We start from the raw sequence: 22,614 nt of genomic DNA, 5'->3' as shown, positions 1-22,614 counted from the left end.
TAGTTTTCCCTGGAAAATGTTATTTTCTTAAGAGCTTCAAAAGAGTTTTCCAATCTTTTTCCAAGATCAAAATCGATTTCCAAGTATTTCAAGGGTAAAATTTCCAGGATTTCAATTTCCCAAGTTTTGAATTTCCTTCTCCAATGAGCTTTCCTATAAATCTTCCATCATTTTCCTAAGAAAACTCTCAAAGTCCAAGTTTTCCTAAGAAGTGCTTCCCTTTTCAAAAAGTCCATCTTTTCTCAAGAATCACTTCCATTTTCCCAAGATTTTCAACTATTTCGGATTTTTCCACATCTTTATAAGCTTTCTCATGTTTTCAAAAACCCCTTTTTTTATCTGAGTTTCCTGAGAAATTGACCTTTTTCCTGAGAGATTCTTTCCAACTCCAAAGTTTTTCTAAGCATACATCATGTTTTCCAACTGGCATTTTCCAAAATCTCATAGCACATGCCTGAATTCTCTATGCATTTAGGATAGAACATAACTTCGATAATTTAACCAAGTCAAGCATAGTTTTGGTCCTTGGTTCGATTACCCCTGTTAAAGGCGGCAGGAACGGTCGAACCTCGTACCGACAGGTCGAGCCCCATCCCATGGATTTTCCCGCAATTTTTAAAAACGGAGGCGAGTATTTCAAAACAATTTCCAAAATCCGGTCAAAGTTTGAATCGCGAAAGCGTTTCTCTCTTTTTCTCTTCCGCAAGGAAGGGAAGACGAGGGAAAAATTTCGCGACGATAACACATACTTATACAAAAGTGATTCAAAATTTTCTAACAATCAAATACTATCTTTTCTTTGAATTATCTCATAAACAACTACTATATTTGATTCAGTTCAGAAAAAAAAATTTATGGGGCTTAAAAAATTTTTAAACTGTTAGATTATGCCAAAAACAATCATATATGCTACACTTTGTTCTTAAATGCCTACTTTGATTACCAGTCATACAAAAAAAAAAAAAATTGTGTATTTTTGTGTGCATGCATCTAAACCACCCCCCCATGCTTGAATGACACTGTCTCTAGTGGCATACAAAATGAATAAAAATGTAATACAAATGCACACTAAAAGACACTAACAAAAATATGGGAGAAAGGATAGATACAACCTGATTTGCTCTGAGCTTTTGAAGTTGATTTTCCTCTGATTCTTGAATTCTTTGAAAACTCTTCTCTGTACCTGGTAATTGATACACTAATTGTTAAGTTCATCCTGCATACATCAAAACACAAATTAGCACATGTGAAATGAAATACTAAATAAATAAAAACTCTGAAATGAAAAATAAATAATGTACATATGATACATCCCTCTGGTCGAATCTTCATGCCTTCGTGAGATGCACTATCTCACACTCACCATCCTGTAAGGCATCTGAAATGAATGGCTTCAGTCTTTGCCCATTTACTTTGAATGTACCTTGGGTCATAGGATCGAATAATGTCACTGCTCCATGGGGAAATACTTCTTTTACAATGTATGGACCTGTCCATCTCGATCTTAACTTCCCTGGGAATAAATGTAAACGAGAATTGTATAGCCACACTTTCTGATCTGGCTCAAACACTTTTCTGACAATATACTTATCATGAAATGCTTTAGTGCGAGCTTTGTATAATTTGGCATTCTCATATGCATCATTCCTGAGTTCCTCTAATTCTGAGAGCTGCAGTGCTCTCTCTTTGCCAGCCTGGGTGAGGTCAAAATTCAATTTCTTTATAGCCCAGTACGCTCTATGCTCTAGCTCGACAGGAAGATGACATGCTTTCCCGAATACAAGGCGATACGGAGACATGCCAATGGGAGTCTTGAATGCAGTTCTATATGCCCAAAGTGCATCATCTAAGCGCTGGGACCAATCCTTGCGGTCCGGACGAACTGTCTTTTCTAAAATTTGCTTAATCTCCCTATTGGACACTTCAACCTGTCCACTAGTCTGCGGATGATATGGAGTGGTGAATCTATGATTGACAGAATATCTTCTCAGCAGAGAAGCTATCTGAACATTCCTAAAATGCTTGCCACCATCGCTAATCATCACACGTGGCACTCCAAAACGACTGAAAATGTTGTGCTTAATGAACTTAAACACTACTCTGTGATCATTGGTCTTGGTTGCCACAGCCTCGACCCACTTGGACACATAATCAACCGCCACCAGAATATATAAATTTCCGAATGAGGGCGGAAATGGTCCCATGAAATCAATGCCCCAAACATCAAAAATTTCGACTATCAAAATCGGCAGCAAGGGCATCATGTCCCTCTTGGACATGTTTCCAATCTGCTGACATCGCAGGCATCGCCTACAGAACTCATGAGCGTCCCTGTGGAGTGTGGGCCAATAAAATCCTGACTGCAAAACCTTTGCAGCCGTCTTCCTACTACTAAAATGCCCTCCACAGGCTAACGAATGAGAAAAATTCAAAATGGATTGGTATTCCTCCTCCGGAACGCATCTCCTAATGATCTGATCTGCACAGTATTTGAACAACTCCGGTTCATCCCAATAATAGTGCCTCACCTGAGATAGGAACCTCTCACGCTCATTTTTGTTCCAATGCTCAGGTATCTGCCTCGAAACCAGATAGTTCACAATATCTGCAAACCAGGGTAACTGCGATGTACTGACTGACATGATCTGCTCATTGGGGAAAGAATCACTGATCGGTCTCTGATCCTGCGTAGTCTCCACGATCAGTCTGGAAAGATGGTCTGCTACTACATTCTCGCTTCCCTTCTTATCTCGAATCTCGAGATCAAACTCCTGTAGTAGTAGGACCCAACGGATTAATCTCGGTTTGGTGTCTTTCTTATTCAACAAATATTTCAATGCAGAATGATCAGAATAGACAACCACCTTCGAACCGAGTAAATAGGACCTAAATTTATCCAATGCGAAAACTACCGCAAGTAGTTCCTTCTCTGTCGTAGTATAATTCATCTGTGCATCAGACAGAGTTCTACTCGCATAGTAGATCACATAGGGCTTCCTATCAATGCGTTGTCCTAGAATGGCCCCCATAGCATAATCAGAAGCATCGCACATAATCTCAAATGGGAGAGTCCAATCTGGAGGTCTCAAAATAGGTGCAGTAATCAAGGCCTCTTTGAGAATCTCAAAGGCCTTCATACAATCCTCACCGAAAACAAAGGGCTGGTCTTTCTCCAATAACGTGCAAAGCGGTCGAGAGATTTTGCTGAAATCTTTTATGAACCGCCTGTAAAATCCCGCATGCCCTAAAAATGATCGAATCTGCCTCACAGAGGTGGGTGGAGTCAAACGAGAAATGGATTCCACCTTCGCTCTGTCAACCTCAATACCACGCTTGGACACAATGTGTCCAAGTACAATCCCCTCCTGGACCATAAAATGGCTCTTTTCCCAACTCAGGATGAGATTGGTCTCCACACACCTACTCAGTACTCGAGCAAGTTTGTGGAGGCAATCTTCAAAAGAAGAGCCATACACAGAAAAGTCGTCCATAAAAACTTCCATCACATCATCAATCATGTCCGAGAAGATAGCAAGCATGCACCTCTGAAAAGTAGCCGGGGCATTACAGAGCCCAAAAGGCATACGTCTAAATGCGAAGGTGCCATAAGGACATGTAAACGTGGTCTTCTCTTGGTCGTCAGGATGGACAGCTACCTGATTGTATCCTGAATATCCATCTAGAAAGCAGTAGTAGCTCTGTCCTGCGAGTCGCTCTAAGATCTGATCAATGAATGGCAATGGGAAATGATCTTTCCTAGTTGCCACATTCAACTTCCTATAATCGATGCAGACTCGCCATCCTGTAGTGGTCCTCATCGGAATTCTCTCACCCTTCTCATTCTCAACCACAGTGAGTCCTGACTTCTTCGGCACAACTTGAATCGGACTAACCCACTGACTATCAGAAATAGGGTAAATGATTCCGGCATCCAACCACTTCACCACCTCTTTCTTCACCACTTCCTTCATGTTGGGATTTAGCCTTCTCTGCATATCCCTAAATGGCTTGATTTCCTCATTACAATGGATCCTATGCATGCAGAATGAAGGATCAATCCCCTTTAGATCCGCTACTCCCCATCCAATCGCTGCCTTGTGCTCTCGAAGAATAGTCAGCAATCTCTGTTCCTGTTCCTCAGTGAGCAAGGACGAGATGATCACAGGCAGAGTCTCATCATCTCCGAGGTATGCATACTTGAGTGAATCCGGTAAGGGTTTCAACTCAAGTTTCGGAGGCGACTCGATCGACGATTTGGCGGGGGTCTCCGCAAGTGGTGGAAGAGGTTCCCTGACTGCTCCCCAAGGTGGTCTCTCCGACGACACTCTAGACACATCTACACTATCTACACCGCTATTCTTCTCTATATGGTACAAATCTAAAGAATCCTCAGTAATGTACAACTCGGGCTGCTCCTCCACTAACTCCTGTGCAATGTCTACATGAAAGCAGTCCATGTCTCCTGCTGGTCCCATCGCGGCATTGAAAATATTCAGCTTTACCTTCCTATTGCCAAATGAGAGATCCATGGCTCCAGTTCTACAATTGATGCACGCATTGGCAGTCGCCAAGAATGGTCTGCCTAAAATAATCGGAGTCTGTTGCTGGCTGTCTACTCCTTCCATATCAAGGATAATGAAATCGACTGGAAAATAAAAGTCATCCACTTTAACTAGCACGTCCTCCAAGACACCTCTCGGTACCTTGACGGAACGATCTGCCAGTTGAAGTGTAATCGGAGTCGATCTCATCTCCCCTAACCCGAAAGAATCAAAGAAATATCCGGGCAGAATGTTCACGCTTGCTCCAAGATCGAGCAATGCGCGTTCTATCCGGATGTTCCCTATAGTACAAGCAATGATAGGGGCTCCAGGGTCCTTGAGCTTTGGTGGTGTCTGATGCTGAAGTACTGAACTCACCTGCTCAGTCAGATGGACCCTGTTAGGAACTCGCTCTCTGGATTTCCTCTTTTGCGTACATAGCTCCTTCAGAAATTTGGCATAAGCCGGCACCTGCTGAATAGCATCGAGCAAAGGTAGGTTGATCTGTACATGCTTGAAGATATCAAGCATGTCCTGGATCTTCGCACCTTGCTTCCCTCTATAACCAGGAGACTCTAATGCTTTGGGATAGGGTGGTGGGGGAATATACTCTGCTGGCTCCTCCTCTTTGCGAGAAGGCTCACTCCTATCCTTCTTCTTCTCTGAGGATAAAGATGATGAAGGTGATGATAGGGATGGGGATGATGATTGAGCCGACGTAGGTGAAACAATGGTCTCTGGCTCCTCTATCTTCTCTCTACTCTCAACGTGATACTCACGTCCACTCCTCAAGGCCATAACTGATTTAGCCTGCTGCTGTGTCTCAGTATGAAATAGGCCTCCAGTCATCTGGTCCTTACCCTTCGGGTTCATGACAGCCTGACTCGGCAATGTACCCTCGGGTCTCCTACTAATAGCCTCAGCTAACTGTCCCATTTGCGACTCTAACTTCGCAATGGACTGCGTATGTGAGCTCAAAATCTGGCTACACTTCTCGAAGGCGTTCTGATTAGAGGTTTTCACCTCTTGGAATGCCTGGAGAAGTCTCTCCTCAAAAGATGTCTGCGGGGCAGACTCCTGCTGAATCGGGGAAGGAACTGAAGAAGAAGAAGACTGAGCATAGTTCGGTCTTTGAAATGGCTGAGTAAAAGATGACTGCCGAACTGGCTGAGAGGAAGAAGGCATCTGTATAGAAGACTGTGGATTCTTCCAAGAAAAATTGGGATGGTTACGCCAACCCGGATTATATGTCGATGAAAATGAGTTATTTGGCGGTCTGACGTAACCCTGAGCTGCCTGAACTTGTTCTTGAACAAATTCAGGGTACTGAGCTGCCGAAGGGCACTCAGCGATCTTGTGTGCCGGACTGGCACAAAGAGTACACACCTGCTGTGTAGTGGATGGTCCTGAGAGAAGCTGGTCCAGCTTCTGAGCAATCATGTCTACTTTACACTGCAGTGCAATAGATGGACCAATCTCAAGAACGCCAGCTTTCTTCTGAATGCTGGGTGTGGCTCTATCAGAATGAGAGCTCGAAGCATGGTGGAGTGAATTCTCGGCCAATGTATCAAATAGCCTCCATGCTTCGTCCTCGCTCTTCAGCATGAATGTCCCACCGCATGAAGAGTCGATCATCTAACGATTCTTGTCAGACAATCCATCATAGAAACTCTGCACCAGTTGCCATTTCGGCACCTGATGATGGGGGCATTTCCTGAGGAGATCCTTCATTCTCTCCCAGGTCTCATGAAAGCGCTCACCATCTAACTCTGAAAAGCTAGTGATGGCTCTACGATATTGGTTCGTGCGACCAATGGGAAAGTATTTCCGAAGAAACTCCTGTTGCAACTGATCCCAGGACTCTATTTCTACAGAATCTAAGGACTTTAGCCAATACTTGGCTTTGTCCTTCAATGAAAAAGGGAATAGAGTCAACCTCAACGCATCATCATCGAAATTCTGTATCTTAACAGTAGAACAGATTTCGAGGAATTCATCTAAGTGTCGGTAGGGATCCTCATGACTAAGGCCATAAAAGGATGGAAGCATTTGAATAATGCTGGCCTTAATCTCATAATGTGGCGCTCCTACATCGGGTCTCCGAATGCAGGATGCCTGAACATAGTCTGTGGGAATGAAGTATTCCCGCAGAGGGCGTGAAAGAACTGGGGGTGGAGGTGGAGGATCCATGTCAGCCATTGTTGCCGAACTTCGATGAGAATGTAAAATTCTCTCTGGGTTGTCAACAAATGGGTGTAATGGGGTTCCTAGACCTCGTCGACCCTGCATACACTGGTACTAAGACCAGATGTAAGCAAACGACCTAACTAAAAAAAAATTAAACTAGCACAGATACTAAAATGTAAATAAGCAAATAACAGTAACTAAAAACAAACAAATATGCTATATAGCTATGTCAGAATTCTATACTAAATAATTAAATAACAAAGTAAACTATTCTAAAATGCTAAAACAAATAAATACAGGAAATCACAAACTATGTTTTTCTAAAACCCACCTGTCTAATCGCTCCTTGCAGAATGATAATTAAGTGAATCCTAAAAAGAACAATATGTGAATCCTATATTTACTAACTATGTTAATCCTATATTCACTTACTAATCCTACTAACTAAAAAGAAAACAACTAATTAACTAACTAAAACAAAATAATAATAAATTAAACTCTAAGAAATAAAGTAATTAATTCGCCGTTCCCCGGCAACGGCGCCAAAATTTGGTTGATATTTTGGAATGCTCTTTTTTTAAAACAATTATTTTCAATAAAACTTTGGAAAATCGTCAACCAAAAATATAAAAACCGACTTTCCACAAAGTGGTAAGTACGGGTCGATCCTCAGGGAACAGGAATTAAACACAATATTTCTATAAAATTCAATTTATTAATGCCAAATGTCAACCTACAATTACAAAGTTAGTACAACTGCAATTAAACACTAAAAGAAAAGTAAACAAGCAATCAGTCTTCTGCTCCACACCAAGGGTATTTCCGTCTTTTCGCCACTTAAAGAATCTTCTCACTTGGACAATATCCCTGGACACTAAATATGTTTTTCAACCTAAAAATGCAGAAAAATACAAAGTTAGTTTTCTATTCTAATAACGAAAACAATGACTAAGACTAGTTCTAATTTTACGAAAATTGTAAAGCAAATACTATTTATCAAGTAAAAATTAACTAAAATACTAAATTAATGCTAAAATTAACCAATTTAACTCTACTAATGCTGTATGATGATGATGCAACTCCTAAAATGCAGAAACTACTAAAAACAAATCTAAAAGGCCGAAATTAAGAAAATTACGAAACTGCCTCTAATTAGTGTAAAATAGCATTCTGACAGGTTATCGGAAAACCACTGTTTGACAGGGCAAACGAGGTCCGATTTTTCCGAAATTTGTTCTGTTCTGCAACTGACAGATTGAACAAAACGACAATTTTTACAGAATTGAAAAACAGTATCTGGAACTCCAGATATAAGCGTTTCAAATGTGAGAAAAATCAGGATATCGCCAGTCCTGTAATTTAAAATCCAGAAAAAGCGGTTTTCGCAAAACGCTTAAAAATCAGACCAAATCAACTCCGAATGAGCTGAAATTTGGTCTGTAGTTAAATAACACGTCAATAAAGTGAATAGAAGAAAAAAATTTGGAAAACACAGAATTTTTGCTCAGAAAATAATTCTGTTACGCCAGGGCAAAAATCTGGTTTTTATTTGAGTGCACTATTCACTTTATGAACCTATTTACCCCCTATCAAATGTAATCTACACCTAATGCAATCTAAATGACACTGTATAACAGTGTGTATGCAGATGAATATTAGGAAAACACTAAATGCACGACGAACAAAACACTACAAGCAGTTTATGACTAGAACGAAGTTAACTAACAATGGAAATTCAACTATGCTCAATAATAAAATACAATCTAACTACTAAGTTAACTAATATCTAACTATCATTCAAACCACAATGAAACACATTTCATACATACTAAATAAATACGCTATACGTACACACACTTCTACACTAAAACTAAATTAGATAAATAAACTAATTAATATAGAAATCAAAAGAAATAATAAGAAATGACTTACTTAACTAAAGAACGAAGGCTAAGGTTAGGTTTCACTTGGTTGACTCGACTAGGATCGGTTTCGACTTGAGTAGGTTCAGTTTGGGTTGGAATGCACTCGGATGGGATTAGGTAGGCTCGATTTGACTAGGTTGAAAGAGATAGGTTCAAGCTAAGGTTGACTCACTAATTGGATTCGGTTTTGAGTTACCTTAATCAACTAGGTTCGGTTGACTTAGGTGGACTCGGGTTGACCTTAGTTAAGGTTGGGTTGGGTTTGGCTAAGGTTGACTCGATCTCGGATTGGTCTTGACTTGGACTTAGGCTAGGCTAGGGTTTGAACTTGGTTTAGGATAGACTTAGTCAACTAGATTCGGGTTGACTTAGACTCAACTAAATTGGACTCAACTTAGGTTCGACTAGGCTCGAATGGGCTAAGGTAAGCTCGGTTTGACTCACTAGGTTTAGACTAAGTTTTTACCCGAGTTAGGTCTTTGACTAGGTTTGACCAAGGTTGGGTTTTGGGCTTAGGTCTAGCAAGACTAGGATGAACTCGGTTTAGGTAGGCTTGAACTAAGTGGAATCAACTAGGTTTGACTTAGATAGGTTAGGTAGACTAGGTTGACCCAACTTAGGTTAGGGTTGACTCCACTAAGCTTGACTAAGGTTGGGCTTTGGTCGTAGACTCGACCTAAATGCGGTTTAGGCTTTGACTTGGGCTAGGCTAGGTTTTGACTAGGCTCAAAGGGGGTGTCGACTAGGGGTTGACTCGACCTAGGCTCGGTTTGACTAGGTTAGGTCTAGACTAAAGTAGTAACCTCCTAATTAAGCTACAATTAATCCAAAGTTCACGATTTTAATGGAGGAGGTTGGAAAAAGGAATGTAATAATTACCAATATTCAAACTTTGAAATGCTTTGGATTCTCAAAAATCGCCCCATTTAAAGAGGGAGTTACACTCCTTAATTGCCTTTAATGCCTTTTTGGAAATCTGAAAAGGCCAATCTAGACATCCACGATTTTTGCTTTTCAAGATGGAATTAAAATGCTTTTAATGCTCTATGGAAATCGTGTAACCTAGATTGGAATTTTGGTTTAATTGCAAAACACTTTCCAAAGTTAAGGAGTAACTCCTTCTTTAATACACATTCAAAATTCAAATTTTCCTTAAATGCCTCACACAATTTTTGAAGAATATCCTTTTTCCAAAAGCTTTCCAATTTTCAATTACTTTAATTACCTCCCTTCTCAAAAATCGCCAACTTCAATGGATGCTACTTTCTAAACTAATAGACTTAATTATACCTAGGGAACAAAAGAACATAAATGGAAAATCGATTTCCTAGGAAGTAATGCTAACCTAATTCCAAAACTTACCTAAATACAACCCTAAAAACGGCTAAAACAATAAACCCTAATACATTGAACCTAGACACCTTCCTAACTCAACTAATGACCATTAAGACTTTCTAAAAATCGACCAAGAGCTCAAGGAGAGCTCTAATGGCTGCCGCCCACCTCGGGGAAGAAGAAGAACTACACGAAAATAAATAAAAAGAAATAAAAAAAAATATATAAAATTATAAACTAACGAAAAGCAATAAAACCAAGTAACTACTATTTTGATAAAACTAAGTTAGAAAATATTAAAAATGACTCCTAATTACACAAAGGCTAACAATAACATCACTATGCTGGACTTAAAATCATAAAAAAAAAAAATTAAAGAAAACTTGATTTTTATAATTTTCAATAATACACTCAAACACCAAAACGAAAAATGATTAAAACAATTAAGTAAACCAATCCTAAAACAATGGAACGACTAACACCAATTTATGCTACTGTTAACACACTAAACACACAGCAAGCAACACAACTTACCACTCTAAACCCCCTTTTTACAAAAATATAAAGATCGGCTAGAATATCCCTAGCCGATTTTTTCTTTTTTTCAAAAATAAAATCAAAACGAAACACACGCACAACCCACTACTTAGAATAATCTAAAATGAAATTTCCGAATGAGATTTTCAGCAACACAATACAAGACACAAGCTGGACAAAACAAAAATAGCAAAACAGAAAAATATTTTTGTAGAAATCAAGAATCGGCTAGAAAAAGTCTAGCCGATTTTTCTTCTTTTCAAGCAAAAACAACACACAAACAAACCTAACGACTAAGATGAATCAAAATGAAATTTGTGTCTGAGATTTTCTAAAAAGAAAACACCTATAACACGCTGGAAACAAAAACCCAAATCGACTAGAAAAGCCTCTTGCCGATTTGCACGTTTTAGATAAAAAACGATAGAAAAACACAAATCGAATACACAACCAATGAAAGAAAACCTAATCTAACGTGCTGGTCTGTGCACGCATACTATTCTAAGGTTGAAATAAAAAGAAAAACAAGAAACATACAGAAAATAACAAAATAAAAACCACACACACAAATCGGTTTTATCTAGAAGAGAAGGAAGAAGAAGACCTACCTTTTGGAAGATCCGACGACCGGGGGGGGTGAAGAAGAGCGGACCGTGGCTGGATGTAGACGTCTTCTACAGTTCAAGGATGCTGTACTTCACCAAAAACGGCACCTATTGCAGCTGCTACACGTTGGAGATCCATCGATGATGGCATGTGAGCCGATTCGCGATCGGAGGGTGTAGAAAGCCGGATGGAGGTAGGGCCGGCTCACCTTGGTGGTGTGTTGCGCACTCCCGCCCAAGGTTAATGGTCTCCACCTCTGCTACACCTGCAAAAGTACAGAAAAATGGTCAAAAGACAGCAAGGAATAAGAAAGAAAGGAAAAGAAACCAAAGAAAGCTTGAAAATATGCTTGAAAATCAAGCATAGGTCGATCTTCAATGGCCAACACTTGGGGAAGATGGAGAGGAAGGAGCTGCTGCTGTAGAGTCACTGTAGGGGGCGTCCAAACACAGCCAAAGACGCCTAGGGTTCTTGAAAAAAAACTATTTATAGTTTTGACATTTTTCAGAAAGAGTGTTAAAAAATAAAATATTGCTAGGCGCCACTTTCTGGGGGGTTTTTAGAAAAACTTTTTGAAATGGGTATGGATAGGTGTGTGGGTTGGGTTTTGGGCTTTCTAAGAGTTGATCCAAGGTCCAATTGACCTAATTGGGTCGGATATGGATCCGATCCACCTCGAAATCCGTGCCCAAACACTGAAATAGCCATAACTCTCTCATTTTAACTCCGATTTTTCTGAAATCCGAACCATAGCCCCTTACTATCAAAACACATCTAAACATGGGTTTAAAACCTTAAACTTGATACAAAACGCATGAAAAACTTGTTTACATGATGTGCATTTCATGCATCATCAGGACCCACAGAAATATTCCTCAAAAAATATCTGGTGGGACCCACAAAAATATCCCATGGAATATCCAAGTGGGCCCCACACCAAGGAACCTCTTGGAATTAAAAAGAAGCCAAGGGGTAGAATGGGCATGGAAAAACCCAAGAGGAGGTGGCCTTGGGCTATAAATAGCCCTCCCCACTCTCTCTCTTCTCATAAAAATCGACCCCCCCTCTCTCTCTTGCCTTCTCTCTCTCTCCTAAACCTCCCCTACCTAGCCTAGCCCACCTGAGCCCACCTGATCTGGTCTGAGCCTGCCTGACTTAGCCTGAGCCTGCCTAACCTGGTCCTAACCCACCTGACCTGGGTCTGAACCCACTTGACCTGGTCCAAACCCAGTTGACTTGACTTGAACCTAGTTGGGTTTAAAGTCAAAGTCAAAGTCCTTTTTGGTTCAGATTCTGGTTTGGATTTCTGAACCCAGACTTAGCCTACTTGAGTTGAGTTCGAACCTGCTGAACCCAGTTGACTTGGACCGAACCCTGTTTGGTTCAAACCACTTAGGTTGAGTAGCTTGACCTACTCTCCCTCTTTCTCAACTAAGTCAGCTTCATCTGACTTAGTCTGACCTCTCAAAGTAAGGCTCGAAGACAAAGAAGCAACCCGGAGCCGTTTCTTCCACGATTTGAAGTAAGTTCGCTTCGTTGATCCATCTCTCTCAAGTATTTGATTGTTTGTATATAGAATATACTTTCTGAAGTAGTATCTTGCTTTAGTTCTTGATTGAGCCCTTTTTGGACACTTCGGTGTTCACCCGCTCGTCTCGGAACTATCGTCGGATATATCTATGTTCAAATACGCAGTATATGCGTTTTTAAAATGGTATCTCGCCCTAGTTCTTGATTGAGCCCTTCAGAACACTTCGGTGTTCACCCGCTCGCCTCGTAACTATCGTTGGATACGGATCTAGGTGTATATCTGCTGATTCTGCCGACGCGTCCTTTATCGCACAAGCTATGTAATTTACCTTTGTCTTCGCGTCGTATGATGCCAAGGCTCCCTGTTTTCTGCACTTCCGATTACTGCACTTCCAATTATGTATTTACTTACGCCATCGCGTCGAACGATGCCAAGACTCCTGCTTTCTGCAATGTATTTACTTACGCCGTCGCGTCGAACGATGCCAAGGCTTATGTTTTGTTATATATGTAGAATATTTCGTTCAGTTACACATCCTGAACAATAGTATATGCATTTCTTTACGCCGCCGCTGTATAAAGCACAGGCTTCTGCTTATACTACATATATGGCGCATAAATGAGCGTTCAAAATGGAGACCAAACTCCAAATCGCCAATGCGAATCCCTGACCGCTCCTCGTTCAAGATTCTGCTTGACGAATGAAGCCCCTATAGAAAGGCTTCACTTTTTGGCAAAATGCTCTTTACGTAAAGACTAAGTCAATTACGTATGGCCTGACTATGGCTCAGGGTTTCTGCAACCTTGATGGATGCAAAGTACGCACAACGGTGCGCATCCATTTCCCCGAATTAAGCGTGGCGATTTCCTACCAAAGAGGGGAGATGTCGCTGAAATGGATAAAAGAAACGCACGCTTTCTCCGTAAAAGAGAGGAAGTGCTGCTGAAATTTCTAAAGAAGCTAAGAATAGCTCAGCAAGAACGTAGCAGGATACTCTGACATATAGTAGAGTGCCACCCGGTTCATGTATTGCCTTCTACAAACGTAGAAGGGTTCGTCGCACCGCTGCCGATAGAGCAGGGGAGGTGCTGACGAAATGGTTGGCAGAAGAGCTGCCAGAACCAGTTGAACGGCATAATGATGTCTGTTGATGAAACGATGCCAGATCGGCTCGTATCCTTGTGCCTACAAGGGAACCTTGCTCGTAAGGGCCGCTGAGCCGGAGTAGAGGTTGCGCCTTGGCTAGGTTTGTACTCGTCGCGTAAAAATACGCCAAGTAGCCGATCTATTTAGATCGAGTTATATGCATGTTCATTGAGAACGGTTACACAACCAGACTCGTAAGGGCCGAAGAGCCAGAGTGTGTTGTTTCCACCCAAAGAGGTGTGATGCTCGTAGTGACCGAAGTGCCAAGAGCGGTGTTCTGCATGCATATGAATAAGACTTAAGGTCGCACATACCCCGCGGTTGAAAATCGTGTTTGGGGTACCCCCTCAGTAATGACTGTGTTGGGGCAGACTGAATGGGGTCGGGTACATACTCCCGTAGTGCTAAAAGCACGGGCTGTCTAAATGGCATGCAGATTCTGTCCAAGTAATTGTAAGACTGACAGACCCCTTCAGGAATTATGCTCACTGTGGAATGACAGTGATGGTACAGCCTTGAGTGACATGTATTTTACTTTGGACCTGATAGAGTCCACGATGGCCTCAGTCACTCATGGGTTTTGGGGTCGTGGTTATCCTTAAGATCTAAGGATTGAACCCAACTACTGCAAGTAGATGATGCATCCGAATATGGGCCTAGTAGGGTTCTCCCAGTTGAAACACACTGCCCTACTATGGATAGGGTCAACAGGCCTCTGGGGTATCTAAAATACATAGAATAATCAACCCCCAGAACGTCGCGTTGATGCCTGGACAATAGCTCTACCTGCGTACCAAAGGCGAGAGCGGTTAATTATCAAACAATGCATTAGTTCTAGGTACACCGATGCTTTGAATGTATGAGTGGATGACGTGTTGAGTCAGTCCTGCATAACCTTTGTGAAGGTGTCATGTTCGGTATACTACTTGACCGACTGGGCAAAGACCCGTGTTGTATCCGCACGACTAAGCGAAGCTCGAGGAGTTGTCCTTAGATGCGTAGGATACGGATGTGCCAAGTATGAAGACTTGAGCTAAACATCACTTTGAGACCCGGAAGAGGTCATGGCTAAGTCATGGAGACTTAAGCGGCTAATCAAATCACAGCCCTGAAAAGGCTTGCTCTAAGTCATGAGGACTCGAGTGGATGTTCAACTCATAGCCCTGAGGAGGCTCTTGCGATATACGCTAAGTCTTGGAGGCTTGAGCGTCGTTATTGCGCATTACGACCCTGAGTGGTCATTATTGTACGTGAGTTGAATGGATGAATGACTGCATGCTTACCAGACCATTAGTGGTTCTGACCCCGTTTAATAGGGATTTCAGGTGTTGGACCTGCGTGGCGATATGTGGAGCAAGGCGGCATCGAGTTCCAGGGTTTCTCTAGACAAATTTTGTACTGCTTCTTTTTATTGAACCTACACTGCTTTTCTAAGCAGTAGTGTTGTAATAAACATGTGGTTTTCGATAAAATGGAATACTTTGGTGGCCAATGAGTTGCTTGGCCACATACCTGCAACGTGCTTGGAGTTTTTTAAAACCGACGACTCATTATCGTCTTATTCCGCGGCTAAAAGTTTTTCTAAGTTCCGCTGCAAAGAAAAAAAAAAAAGAAATTCATGAAATTTTTTAACTTAGCTTTGTTTTGGAAATCCGGGGCGTTACAGAAATGGTATCAGAGCATGAGTCTGAGAAACCTGGTTCAAGATCCGTCGTGTTTGCGGTATCGCACTGTAAGTATAAATTTTATACTTTCTCTGATTTGGGTGTATTTGTGTGAATAGATAAAATGGCTCCTAGGACGAGGAGAACCATGCCGAGCGAGGAGTCCCATACGCAGGGCTTCCTGCTGGAGACACTCAACAGGCTTGTGTCTGCCATTCATGAATCAAGGCAAGCACCAGCCCTACCTCGCAATGAGAACCTTGGAGGAATAACATATGAAAAGTTCTTCAAACTCGACCCACCTGTTTTCGTTGGCAGTGCCGATCCAGAGCTTGCAGAAAGCTGGATCGAGGAAACAGAGCGTGCATTCCTGGTATTGGGAGTACCAGAGGATAGAAAGACTAACTTCGGCACTTATAGGCTGAAGGATAATGCACGGAAGTGGTGAGATACCACTAAGTTATCCAGTTCTCACAAGTCGAAGTCATTCCTTGGACTGACTTTCAAAGAACTTTCTTGGATAACTACTTCCCGTTGCACTCAAGAAATAAGAAAAAGATGGAGTTTCTGGAACTAGAGCAGGGTGGTATGAGTTTTATCGACTATACTACCAAGTTTCAGAACCTTGAGCGGTACTGCTCTCGGTTATTCGATACTGACCAAGAGAGGGCTGATAAATATATCAATGGATTTCGGGAAGGGCTACGATCTCGAGTCATAACTAGCATGCCCCAAACATTTCAAGCCGCTGTGGCAGCAGCTTCAAAGATTAGTGCAGACTGGGAGCGATGCAAAGGGGTCGTAGTAAAGCGACCGGTAGCAAGTAATGGGAACAATAAGAGGACGTTCCCCGGTGGCCAAGAATCACGACCAACTTTTTATAAGAGGGATTTTCAGGAGAACAACTTTACTCCACCGGCCGAGCGGCCATTACAGATGGTAGAAGCCAATCAGCCCTACCAACAGTCTAATTTTCGATGCCCAAGGTGTAGCTCAGATCATCTCAGAGGGGTTTGTCCTCACGATACGGGAGGTTGCCTGTATTGCGGCAAACCAGGGCATCGTGTAAGAGAATGCCGCAAGAAGGCATCAGATCTTCAACGAAGAAATATGGGATCTGGAGGACCCTCTCAACAAATACAACAACAACGACTGCCACTACCCAGGATAGAGTAGAAACCTGTGGCAGGTCGTGTCTATGCGGTGACAGCCGAACAACTCATGAATGATGACCATATCAGGGAATCTGGATACCTTGATAGATAGAGTTGTGTTGGGTAAGAAGCAATTGAAAGACAAGATCCAATGAATGCTTGAGACAAGTGGCTTATGACCTTGTGTACGGTCATTTGGATAGATATGAATCCTTGCTCTGTAAAGTAATTTTGGATTTGTCAAATAAAAATCTTAAGTGCTTATGCCCAAAATTTATGGCTATAGACCCCATGATTGAGAAATTAAGTTTGCGTAATTAGAATGTTAAAAGTTACTTAATAAAATAAACCGTCGAGGAATTGTTCCCAAGAAGAGAGTCCTGTGAGGTTTTACATATTCAAGATCAGATCGTCTAGCCAGAGTGAGCCTGTGAAGGTATACAGCTCCGTGCGAGTGTATATGTTCCAAAATCAGTAGCTTAGCTAGTATGATTCTGTGAGGGTGTACTGATCCAATATCAGGTAAGTCTGACGAGGGCGAACCTGTGAGGAGGTACGTTTCCAATATCAGGTAGTCTGACAGGGGACTTATTCCAATATGGTTAATCTCTAGAAGAATGATCTATGTGTATGGAATAGTTACACAAGATGACTATGTTGATAGCCGGTTGAAAGAACATTGATTCAACAAAACTATCGTGGTTGTAGCGTAATTTGAACTCAGATATAAGAAGCATACCTCATCGATCGAGAATAATGATATGAGGTTATGATTGGGATAAATACGATGTTGAACTAAGTGAATAACATTATGAATCTAACATATGGGAGAAATATCCCAAGTTACGCACTTAGTACTCTTAACTGAATTTCGCGGACGAAATTCCTTTAAGGGGGTAATGATGTAAGACCCATAATTTTTCAGTATCTTTCTGAAGAAATTCACGAGGCATTTTCAAGTAAAAATAGCATCTGAACCCGAAATACGAATGAGATCGATTTGTACGAACCAATTATACTTGAGATATTCGTCGCTTTGTGAATATATGCTCAAACACTCTGGAAGCCATAACTTCCTAACTAAACAAAATCAAAGGATTTCCTCGAGCCAACTTTCTTAGTTACGTCAATACGAAGAGAATGGCGTACTCAGAATTTTTCGGAAAAAAATCGCCGAAAACCCGAAATTCTTGCGGGACCCACGGAAATATTGGTGGGACCCACAGAAATATTCCTCAAAAAATATCTGGTGGGACCCACAAAAATATCCCATGGAATATCCAAGTGGGCCCCACACCAAGGAACCTCTTGGAATTAAAAAGAAGCCAAGGGGGTAGAAGGGGCATGGAAAAACCCAAGAGGAGGTGGGCTTGGGCTATAAATAGCCCTCCCCACTCTCTCTCTTCTCATAAAAATCGACCCCCCCTCTCTCTCTTGCCTTCTCTCTCTCTCCTAAACCTCCCCTACCTAGCCTAGCCCATCTGAGCCCACCTGACCTGGTCTGAGCCTGCCTGACTTAGCCTGAGCCTGCCTGACCTGGTCCTAACCCACCTGACCTGGGTCTGAACCCACTTGACCTGGTCCAAACCCAGTTGACTTGACTTGAACCTAGTTGGGTTTAAAGTCAAAGTCAAAGTCAAAGTCCTTTTTGGTCCAGATTCTGGTTTGGATTTCTGAACCCAGACTTAGCCTACTTGAGTTGAGTTCGAACCTGCTGAACCCAGTTGACTTGGACCGAACTCTGTTTGGTTCAAACCACTTAGGTTGAGTAGCTTGACCTACTCTCCCTCTTTCTCAACTAAGTCAGCTTCATCTGACTTAGTCTGACCTCTCGAAGGAAGGCTCGAAGCCAAAGAAGCGACCCGGAGCCGTTTCTTCCACGATTTGAAGTAAGTTCGCTTCGTTGATCCATCTCTCTCAAGTATTTGACTGTTTGTATATAGAATATACTTTCTGAAGTAGTATCTTGCTTTAGTTCTTGATTGAGCCCTTTTTAGACACTTCGGTGTTCACCCGCTCGTCTCGGAACTATCGTCGGATATATCTATGTTCAAATACGCAGTATATGCGTTTTTAAAATGGTATCTCGCCCTAGTTCTTGGTTGAGCCCTTCAGAACACTTCGGTGTTCACCCGCTCGCCTCGTAACTATCGTTGGATACGAATCTAGGTGTATATCTGCTGATTCTGCCGACGCGTCCTATATCGCACAGACTATATAATTTACCTTTGCCGTCGCGTCGTATGATGCCAAGGCTCCCTGTTTTCTGCACTTCCGATTACTGCACTTCCGATTATGCATTTATTTACGCCGTCGCGTCGAACGATGCCAAGACTCCTGCTTTCTGCAATGTATTTACTTACGCCATCGCGTCGAACGATGCCAAGGCTTTTGTTTTGTTATATATGTAGAATATTTCGTTCAGTTACACACCCTGAACAATAGTATATGCATTTCTTTACGCCGCCACTGTATAAAGCACATGCTTCTGCTTATACTACATATATGGCGCATAAATGAGCGTTCAAAATGGAGACCAAACTCCAAATCGCCAATGCGATTCCCTGACCGCTCCTCGTTCAAGATTCTGCTTGACGAATGAAGCCCTTATTGGAAAGGCTTCACTTTTTGGCAAAATGCTCTTTACGTAAAGACTAAGTCAATTACGTATGGCCTGGCTATGGCCCAGGGTTCCTGCAACCTTGATGGATGCAAAGTACGCACAACGGTGCGCATCCATTTCCTCGAATTAAGCGTGGCGATTTCCTACCAAAGAGGGGAGATGCCGCTGAAATGGATAAAAGAAACTCACGCTTTCTCCGTAAAAGAGAGGAAGTGCTGCTGAAATTTCTGAAGAAGCTAAGAATAGCTCAGAAAGAACGTAACAGGATACTCTGACATATAGCAGAGTGCTACCCGGTTCATGTATTGCCTTCTATAAACGTAGAAGGGTTCGTCGCACCGCTACCGATAGAGCAGGGGAGGTGCTGACGAAATGGTTGGCAGAAGAGCTGCCAGAACCAGTTGAATGGCATAATGATGTCCGTTGACGAAACGATGCCAGATCGGCTCGTATCCTTGTGCCTACAAGGGAACCTTGCTCGTAAGGGCCGCTGAGCCGGAGTAGAGGTTGCGCCTTGGCTAGGTTTGTACTCGTCGCGTAAAAATACGCCAAGTAGCCGATCTATTTAGATCGAGTTATATGCATGTTCATTGAGAACGGTTACACAACCAGACTCGTAAGGGCCGAAGAGCAAGAATGTGTTGTTTCCACCCAAAGAGGTGTGATGCTCGTAGTGACCGAAGTGCCAAGAGCGGTGTTCTGCATGCATATGAATAAGACTTAAGGTCGCACATACCCCGCGGTTGAAAATCGTGTTAGGGGTACCCCCTCAGTAATGACTGTGTTGGGGCAGACTGAATGGGGTCGGGTACATACTCCCGTAGTGCTAAAAGCACGGGCTGTCTAAATGGCATGCAGATTCTGTCCAAGTAATTGTAAGACTGACAGACCCCTTCAGGAATTATGCTCACTGTGGAATGACAGTGATGGTACAACCTTGAGTGACATGTATTTTACTTTGGACCTGATAGAGTCCACGATGGCCTCAGTCACTCATGGGTTTTGGGGTCGTGGTTATCCTTAAGATCTAAGGATTGAACCCAACTACTGCAAGTAGAGGATGCATCCGAATATGGGCCTAGTAGGGTTCTCCCAGTTGAAACACACTGCCCTACTATGGATAGGGTCAACAGGCCTCTGGGGTATCTAAAATACATAGAATAATCAACCCCCAGAACGTCGCGTTGATGCCCGGACAATAGCTCTACCTGTGTACCAAAGGCGGGAGCGGTTAATTATCAAACAATGCATTAGTTCTAGGTACAGCGATGCTTTGAATGTATGAGTGGATGACGTGTTGAGTCAGTCCTGCATAACCTTTGTGAAGGTGTCATGTTCGATATACTACTGGACCGACTGGGCAAAGACCCGTGTTGTATCCGCACGACTAAGCGAAGCTCGAGGAGTTGTCCTTAGATGCGTAGGATACAGATGTGACAAGTATGAAGACTTGAGCTAAACATCACTTTGAGACCCGGAAGAGGTCATGGCTAAGTCATAGAGACTTAAGCGGCTATTCAAATCACAGTCCTGAAAAGGCTTGCTCTAAGTCATGAGGACTCGAGCAGATGTTCAACTCATAGCCCTGAGGAGGCTCTTGCGATATACGCTAAGTCTTGGAGGCTTGAGCGTCGTTATTGCGCATTACGACCCTGAGTGGTCATTATTGTACGTGAGTTGAATGGATGAATGACTGCATGCTTACCAGACCATCAGTGGTTCTGACCCCGTTTAATGGGGATTTCAGGTGTTGGACCTGCGTGGCGATATGTGGAGCAAGGCGACATCGAGTTCCAGGGTTTCTCTAGACAGATTTTGTACTGCTTCCTTTTATTGAACCTACATTGCTTTTCTAAGCAGTAGTGTTGTAATAAACATGTGGTTTTCGATAAAATGGAATACTTTGGTGGTCAATGAGTTGCTTGGCCACATACCTGCAACGTGCTCGGAGTTTTCTAAAACCGACGACTCATTATCGTCTTATTCCGCTGCTAAAAGTTTTTCTAAGTTCCGCTGCAAAGAAAAAAAAAATCATGAAAAATTTTAATTTAGCTTTGTTTTGGAAATCTGGGGCGTTACATTGACACTTCCTTTGCATCAACTTAGACTAAGCGCACATAAGTCAAATGATCACTTGAGCTCATCTTTCTCTCCTTTTGAAAAAGATGAGTGTGCTTAGAGAAAGGTAACCACAGGTCAGGGCAGAGTCACAATGGTATAAAGAAAAAAAAATGTCCCACATGGATCATCAACCCACGTCCCCAGGTAAGCCTTCAAAAACTTGAATTTTGAAAAACAAAAAAAAAAACTAAAAAATAGAAAATTTTTGAAAATCCAAAAAAATAAGAAAAGACAAAAAAATTCAAAAAGTTTTTTCTAGGGTCCAAGCCATCTTCTTCATTGCAGAAGCATACATTTCTGTTGACAAGACTAAGGAAGCTTTTGTCAAACACTTTTCTATTGTTTGTTTTTAGACCATTTTCAATGATGCCTTTGTGTCAAAATCATGTGAGTGCATGTCAAAAGAGTTTGAACCTATCTAAAACCTTTGAATGTAAAGTCATCCAAAGTCTAAATCTCTTAGGCAAGGAGGAACCTCTGGCAACCAAGCATACACATTCTTAAATCAGCTCGACTTCGTTTGACGAGACCCGATTTATCTCTAAACACTGACCCGACCTCTTTCGGCAAGACTACACAACAGTCTTTACATCTCAGTTGTCCTTGAACTGATCTAACCTTATTTGACAAGACCCAAAATGGTCTTGGCTATCTTATCACCTTGACTCCAACAATCATAGAAGGAGGATACAACTTCGTCATGATGCTAGGCACATCATTATAAGATCATTAATGGTCAGGGATCTTGTCCTAAAACAGATCTAACTCTCTTCAAGATGGTCCTTCTTGCAAGTGTATCCCTACACATGAGAGTTTATCACATAGGATATCCAAGTGCTAGGAAATGATAAGTGATGCAGTGAGACCAATGCATTTTAATCTAATAATTCTAGCTCATGAGTCTATAAGAATGAATTATAGGGGCACAAAATTATTATTGATGCATAAATATAGATCCAATAAAAATTCATCTAGGTGACAAACTCTCCAAGAAAAGAGTTGGTTGTTGAATACCTTCAAATTTAATCTGCTTTATAGGTTGGCCCCTTGAGGAGTCATTTTCTTCTATCTCAATAGAAAAACATTGAAAAAGTATGCACAAAAAAGAGCAATGCATACTTACCTCTAGGACTGTGGCATTGTGGCATGCTCTGATCATGAAATGACCATTAAAGCAGAGATTAAAAACAAAAGTATATGCTAGAAGAAAGTCAATACTTACCTCCAGAACTTATGACAAGGAG

General features: G+C 41.9%; 1 non-coding gene across 1 annotated transcript; it reads left to right on the top strand.

Moving 5' to 3' along the window:
* Positions 1–6,234: 6,234 nt before the first annotated feature.
* On the top strand, positions 6,235–6,337 carry LOC149818169 (small nucleolar RNA R71). Its single transcript, XR_016427538.1, has one exon. It is a non-coding gene; the product is annotated as a small nucleolar RNA R71 (small nucleolar RNA).
* The last annotated feature ends 16,277 nt before the right edge of the window (positions 6,338–22,614 follow it).

Source organism: Nuphar pumila, chromosome 13 (assembly GCF_984573655.1).
Source record: "Nuphar pumila chromosome 13, dmNupPumi1.hap1.1, whole genome shotgun sequence".
NCBI classification, from domain to species: domain Eukaryota; kingdom Viridiplantae; phylum Streptophyta; class Magnoliopsida; order Nymphaeales; family Nymphaeaceae; genus Nuphar; species Nuphar pumila.
This window is presented reverse-complemented; position numbering and strand designations above follow the sequence as displayed.